We start from the raw sequence: 6,755 nt of genomic DNA on the forward strand, positions 1-6,755 counted from the left end.
GGGGGTTAAAGGGGGCAGGGAATGGGGGATAATGGAATTGGGGGAGAAGGAATCAAATGGAAATAACGGAATTAGGGCAGGAAAAGGCAAATCAGAGATAGAAAATTCCAATTAAAGGACAAAAAACCCCAACGAAAGAGGAAAAGTCCAACTGAACGGAAATGAAATTGAATTAAAGAAGGAAAAGATCCAATTAAAGAAGAAAAAACTCAAATAAAACCAGGGAAAAGCTAAATTAAATCAGCAAACACCCAAATTAAAGGTAGAAAAACCTGAATTAAGGGTGGAAAATCTGAAATTAAAGACAGAAAGTCCCAGATTAAGTGTGGAAAACCCTGCATTTTTCTAAGTTGTAAAACAGGAAACCCCCAAATTAAAGGTTGAAAGAGACAAATTAAAGGCAGAAAAACACAAATCAAAGGTGTAAAAAGACAAATTAAATCAGGAGAAAGCAAATTAAAGCAGAAAAAAACTCAAATTAAAGCCAGAACCCCTCCAACTGAAGGCATAACCCCCCCATTAGAGCCAGAACCCCCCCATACAGGGGGTTCCCCCCATCCCATACCAGCAGGTCAGGGCTGGAGCCTCTTTCTCGGTTCCCGTCCTGTTTTCCAGCCTTGGGCATCATCTTCTTACTGGCGACTGTGGGGACCAGGCAGACCCCCGAGAGCCCCTCACAGGCCAGGAGACTTGCCTGGGGGGCACAGAGACCCCCACCATCAACAGAGACCTCAAAACCCCCAAGAGACTTGCTTGGGGAGGACAGGGACCCCCAACACCAGCACAGACCCCCAAACTCCCTCCTATCAGCACAGACCCCAAACCCCCCTAGGGACTTGCCTGGGAGCCCCCCATCATGAACCAAACCCCCCAAAAGCCCCCCCAAAAAACCCTACAAGACTTGCCTGGGGGGGACAGGGACCCCCACCATCAACAGAGACCCCCAAAAAACAAGGAGACCCTGGGAGGGAATGTGGGAAAATCCCAAGGAAACTTGGGATAATCCCAGGGTGATTCTGAGTTGGGAGGGGGAGGTGAACTCCCTTTTTTGGGGCCTGGCAAGACAAAGGATTAATGGGAAATTTGGGAGTAATCCCACAGAAATTGGGATAATTTTATGAAAAATTTAGGATAATCCCAGGGAAAAGTGGGAAGACTCCAAAAGTGGGGATGAGAGGGCTGAACCCCCTTATTTGGGGCCTGACAGGACCAAAGGTTAATGGGAAATTTGGGCATAATTCCAGAAAAACTGAGAAACTTTGGAATAAGCCTGAAGAAAATTTGGAATAAAACCAGGGGAAAGTGGGAAGGGGGGTTCCAGCTCCAGCTCTGGCCCCATTTTCCCCCTTTTTCTCATATTTCGGGGCCATTTTTCCCCCAAAAAGCTGCCAGGCCTTGGGATTTGGGGGCCTTTGGGGGATTTTGGGGATGGGGGGTGGGGGCTCATTACCTGAGCCATGGTGTGGGAGCCTTTGGCCTGACTGTCGCCCAGGCAAAGCTCCTTTTGGGGGCAGAAAAGGTGGGATCAGTAAATTTTTATGGATTTTTGGGCGGGCTCCAGTACCCGCCACGGCGCCGCCATTCCTTCCTCCTCCTCCTCTTCCTGGGGGGCCACGGGCTCAGGAAAGGGGGGGGACACTCGGCCAGGCCCCCCCCCCCAAAGCCGAGACCCCCCAAAGCGGGAGGTGTTGGATCCGCAGGGACGGAGTTGTCGGGGAGTCCTGGGGGGAAAAGAGGGTAAAGGGGGGTCCCCAAAGGTGGGGGGGGTCACCTACCCAAAGCGGGGGGGGTTGGGGGGACTCTAGGGGTAATTTGAGGGGGGTGGGGGTGGCTTTGGGGTGTTGGATCTGGGGAGCACTGGGGGGGGTGATATGGGGTGGCAGGGGTCACCTACCCTAAACTGGTGGAGTCTGGCAGGGTTTGAGAGGGCCCAAATGTGTGGGGGGAACCTGGGGGTGGGGTCCAGGGCAGGGTGACACGGTGGGGGGAGGAAGGGGGGTCCTGGGGGGTGGGTGACCCTGAGGGGAGTTTGGGGGGGCCCTAGGCAGGGAGGTGAGAGCGGTGGGGGAAGGTCAGGTCTCGGGGGGTCCCGGCGGGGGGTCACAGTGACGGGGGGGGGGGGCCGAAGAAGGGGGGGGGCCCGGGGGTTGGGGGTTCGCACGGGGGGAGGTCCCAGGCACGGGGGTCCCACCGAGACGGTGAATCATCGGGGGGGGTCACACCGGGGGTGGGTCAGGGTCCCACCAGGGTGGTCTCGAGCGCCCCCCCCATTGTACCTCCCCTCCCTCCCCCCCCCCCCGGGGGGGGGGGGGGGGCGGGGCGGCCCCGGGGGGGGTGGGGGGGGGTGTGTGGGTTTCTCCGGGGGGTTTTTCGGGGGGTGTCGGTCCCTACCTTCCGCGGCCCCTCCGCGCTCCCGCCGCCCCCCCCCCCGTCCTCACCCGGAGCCGGAAACTCCGCCCCCGCCGCCACTTCCGAGAGCCACAAACGCCGGGCGGAAGCGACGGGTACAACGCGCATGCGTATAAAGGATAAACGAGGCCAGGCTCCGCGTCGCCATCTTGGGTGATGGTGGTTGCCATGGCAACCGCGCGGCCTGCACCTCTCCGAGCAGCCTGAGCCCTCCGAAAGGGGGAACGGCCCCGAGCCGACGACCCTCGACACCCTCTGGGACCCCCCCCCGTGTCCTCCTCGAGACACAGTCCTCGCTGTGACCCCTCCTCCCCGCTGGGACCCTGTGGTGCCCAGGGGTGGATGCCAGGTGCCCACCCACCCACTCTATCACTCCCCTTTCCAGCGGGACAGGTGAGAGAGTAAGGTGTAAAAAATACCCCAACTCATGGGTTGGGTTAAGGCAGTTTATTTAAAGCAAAAAAGTAAAGCGAAGCTTGTGTCTGCAGAAGCAAAAGATAGCAGAGTTTATTCTCTACTTCCCGTGAGCAGCGATGGTTGGCCACTCCCGAGAAGCAGGGCTTCGGTACATGTGATGGTTCCTCAGCAAGCAGCCACTGGAGACAATGAATACCCCCCTTCCTGCTCTTTGTCTCAGCTTTTATATCTGAGCTGACATCATCTGGTCTGGAATATCCCTTTGGTCAGTTTGGTTCAGCTGGCCTACTTGGGTCCCCTCCCAGGATCTTGCCTGATTTTTCTCTTATATAGCTCACAGACTTAATCTTCATTCTTTCCTTGTTCCACTGATGGGTAGGATCACTTATTTCCTTTGCCCTGTAATGTAGTGCCATGGTTTGAGATAGCCCCAAAATCTAATTCTCTAGCTCCATCCCCCCTCCCACATCTCAACCTAATGTGAGATGGGTTTTTCCAGACAAAACACAACCAGACTCAGAATGGGGGAAAGGGAATATATTACAATGACTGTACAAATAAATACTATAACACATTATACACACGATCACAACTATCTCTACCATGACATATAGTATTTACAATGGATCAGATCTCTTCTCCCCTCCAAATAAAAGTCCAGGAGGGAAAGAAGGACAGATCCCTTCCAGTCTCTCAGGGCAGCAGCTTCTTCTAAGGCAGCAGGTTCTCCTCATCTCATGCATGCAGCAGCTGATAGCTGGATCTCGGCCAGCACTCATGAGGGGGGTATCCCCCTCAACCCCTTGATGCAGGCAAAGGGGTCTTCCGTGGGCTTCACCACGTCATATCACGAAGACGCAGGGGGTCTTCGTGACGGTCTGGTATCTCCAGGAGATTCAAGCTCCTTGCAGGGCCTCTGTGCCCTGTCTCAGGCTGCGAGCTTCTTTGTAGCTTGCAGCAAGGGAGGGCCCCCAAGGCCAACCTCCCACACCGTCCTGGCTCAGCTCTCAGGCTGACTGAGCTTCTCAGCTCCTCTCTGCAAGTGCTGTAGCACTCCAAGGCTCCTCTCCTTAGTAGGAGTCCATGTCCCTCCTTTCCTGGAGGTCTCAAAGGAGTTTTGGGGGGTTTGGTAGAGTTCTTACCCCCAGAACTCCGTAACTCTGCTGCGGACTCTCTTTTCCTCAACTCTCCTTCCAGGAGTCTTCTCTGCGGTTCAGTTCTTATCAGTTGGCTCCCAGCCACAACCTCTGGACGTTTCCGCCGCTTCTGCTCTGTCTCTGCTCACTCATGATGGAAAACATCTCCCAGCTCACAGCTACAGACACATAGTCCAGCTTAACACTGTTCCAAGTCTCTGTAGCCCCCAACTGAGGCTGGGGGGCCTCAGAGGCCCCGAGGGGCTCCGGGCCCCTCTCCTCGTGGCTCTACAACATGGCCACCTCTTCAACCACCAAACTACAACTCTTCTCTTCCGGTTGCTTGTGATATGTTTACATTTCTGCAGGAGCGCTCATTGGACAGAATTTCAAAACTTCCAGGGGTTTCCACCCCTGGGGGTTACCACTTTTCAGCCTCTGGGGGGAAAACAAGATTCAAACCACTACATGTAGCTGAAGATCAAATAGACTTTCTATGTTGCTTTGGCTATCCCGATTCTAGCTTTTTTTCGGTAACACAAGTAGAACAAGTACTGAAATAGCGCTGAACTGTCGTTTCTTCCCCCAGTGACTGAGGAGAGCCATGAAGAACCAGCCTTCAGAAACAGGACATGCGGATGAAATGCCAGAGGAGAAGCAACCCAAAGGAGTGAGACCTTCAGAAACAGAAGGTTTGGAATCACTTGTAATGGAGTTAAAACTGAAGGAATGGCATAAAGAAACTTGCACGGAACCATACATGAAGACTTTTATCTGTGAACAACTTCCTCTGATAGATTTTTATTTTTCTTTCTGCAGTAACTGTTGGTCCGGTGAGTTAAAGGTCTTGCAGCCAACTGACTGTACATTTGGCCATCTGCCACTGTGGCTTCCTGAAGCTGAAGGAACCAGAAAGCAGTTTCTTTTCCTGCAACTTGTTCAGATCTCTCTGTTGAGAGCTTAGATTTTGAGCTCTGACAGCATTAGCATCCAGAGTACTCACTGGTCCCAGAGGCACATTCCGTTTGCAGAGTGCATTCAGGCATCTGCTGCAGCCAGGGCACAACTTGATCGATCCACTGTTTCATGTTTTGGTTTTCATTAAGTAGATTTTACGTACTAAGAAATGTGTGATGGTTAATAGAAGGAGATTTCATGTCACCATTCTAAGGTGAGACTTTTTCCCTGTGCTTGCAGCCTATTCATATGGATGCACAGCAAATCCATCTTAAGTATATTACAACCCTGCAGGTTACCTGGTGACAACAGGGAGGTCCCTTTGCCCACATTGCCTTTCTCTTGCCCCTCTCCAGCCTGAGGCCACTCCTTTGCTCACTCAGTCTGGCCTCGCTGTCCTACACGATGCCTCTTCTGTCTTCTCCAATGGCTGCTGCCAAGAAAAGAGGACACAGTGAGTCCCAAGTGCTGACTCCTCACCACTATACCTGGAGAACCACTATGCCAGCCCTTCAGTGATTCCACCTCCAACCCTATCCCCATACGCTGGGATAGCTACTCTGGGGCTGAAGCTGGAATACAGTTTCTAGAGCTGGACCTGAAGTAAACATCCTACTCTGATCAAGGAGCAACTTCACTTGGTGGTGGGAAGATGTGGAGCTGGAGCTGAAATCACCGCAGGACTAGGATTGCAGAGAGGCCTTCCAGAGATTGGTTCGCAGAACCTGGGCACAGATCAGCTTCAGCATCAGCTTCAGCATCAGCGGGGACTGCGCGAGAGAAGGAGGGTGGGCAACGGGCCTGGGGCGGGCAGGGGGATATGGGGTGGGGGCAGGCACTTAACGATTTCGACCGGGGAGCTGATCTCAACCAGCACCCAGTCAGGGCAGTCTAAGTCCCCGTAGAAGCAGAACTGCTGCGTGGGGAGAGGCGGTCAGAGGCGCGCTACCGCTCTGCGTCCTCCCCGCTCCCGGTCGCCAACTCCCGGCCCACCACGTCGCCGCTGCTCCCTGGTCCCCTGTGCCGCACAGTCCGCCTTCGCGCCCCGGAACCGCCCCGCGTGCCGGTGGGGGGCTCCCCGAGGGGCTCTGCAGGGGCCTTGGGACCGGGCCCCTGGGAGTGCAGCCCGACCAAGGGACGGGGTCCCGGGAGCGGGACCCGGGACGGCCACGGACCAGCGGGAAGGGCCCCTCCGACACAGCCCTCGTCCCTCCGCGCGACGGCCCGAGCACCTCCCGCCACCCGCAGCCGCGGCCCCGTGGGCTCCAAGCCCCACCAATCCCGGCCCGAGGTAGCGCCCGGCCCGCCAATCCCGGCCCACCTTTCTCGGCGCTGTCCAATCACAGCCCGCCTTTTCAATCCGGCAGTGGATTGCCTCCACTGCACCCCAGTCTCATCCCACTCCGTCTCCAGCAGCGCCAGGGCTGGGCTTCGACGGTGTCACCGCCTGCCTGGTGGCCGACCCCGGGTGTGTCACCTCCCCTCGTCACCTCCCCTTGTATACCATTCATTGGTGTCACCTCCCTGTGTCACCTCCCCGTGCCACCCAGCTGGGCTTCAACAGTGCCACCGCGTGCCTGGTGGCCGACCCCAGGTGTGTCACCTCCCCCCGTCACCTCCCTCTGTGACCTCCCATGGTGACATCCTAGTGCCACCCCCAAGTGTCCTTGTTGTTCCCTCAGTGTCTCCTCCTCCCCTCCTTGTCCCCCCCAGTGCCACCCTCTCCCTGTCCCCTCCTTGTCCCCTGCATGTCCCCATTGTCCCCTCAATGTCCCCCCAATGTCACCCGCCAGTGCCACCCCATTGTCCCCTCGTCCCCTCCTTGTCTCTCCCAAT

At 55.9% G+C, this 6,755-nt stretch overlaps 2 long non-coding RNA genes across 3 annotated transcripts; one reads left to right on the plus strand and one right to left on the minus strand.

Annotated features, from left to right (window-relative positions):
* Window positions 1-6: 6 nt before the first annotated feature.
* On the minus strand, window positions 7-2,482 carry LOC113941137. Its single transcript, XR_003525605.1, has 3 exons — window positions 2,392-2,482; window positions 1,451-1,721; window positions 7-694 (listed from the first exon to the last, which is right to left on the minus strand). It is a non-coding gene; the product is annotated as an uncharacterized LOC113941137 (long non-coding RNA).
* Window positions 2,483-2,508: 26 nt separating this feature from the next.
* On the plus strand, window positions 2,509-5,085 carry LOC113941138. 2 transcript variants are annotated; one of them, XR_003525607.1, is made up of 3 exons: window positions 2,512-2,802; window positions 4,552-4,654; window positions 4,782-5,085. It is a non-coding gene; the product is annotated as an uncharacterized LOC113941138 (long non-coding RNA). The 2 variants fall into 2 exon arrangements; XR_003525606.1 differs by having other exon boundaries at window positions 2,509-2,802; window positions 4,552-5,085.
* Window positions 5,086-6,755: the final 1,670 nt, after the last annotated feature.

Source organism: Corapipo altera, unplaced genomic scaffold (assembly GCF_003945725.1).
Source record: "Corapipo altera isolate COAL_440 unplaced genomic scaffold, ASM394572v1 59606, whole genome shotgun sequence".
In the NCBI taxonomy this organism is placed as follows: Eukaryota; Metazoa; Chordata; class Aves; order Passeriformes; family Pipridae; genus Corapipo; species Corapipo altera.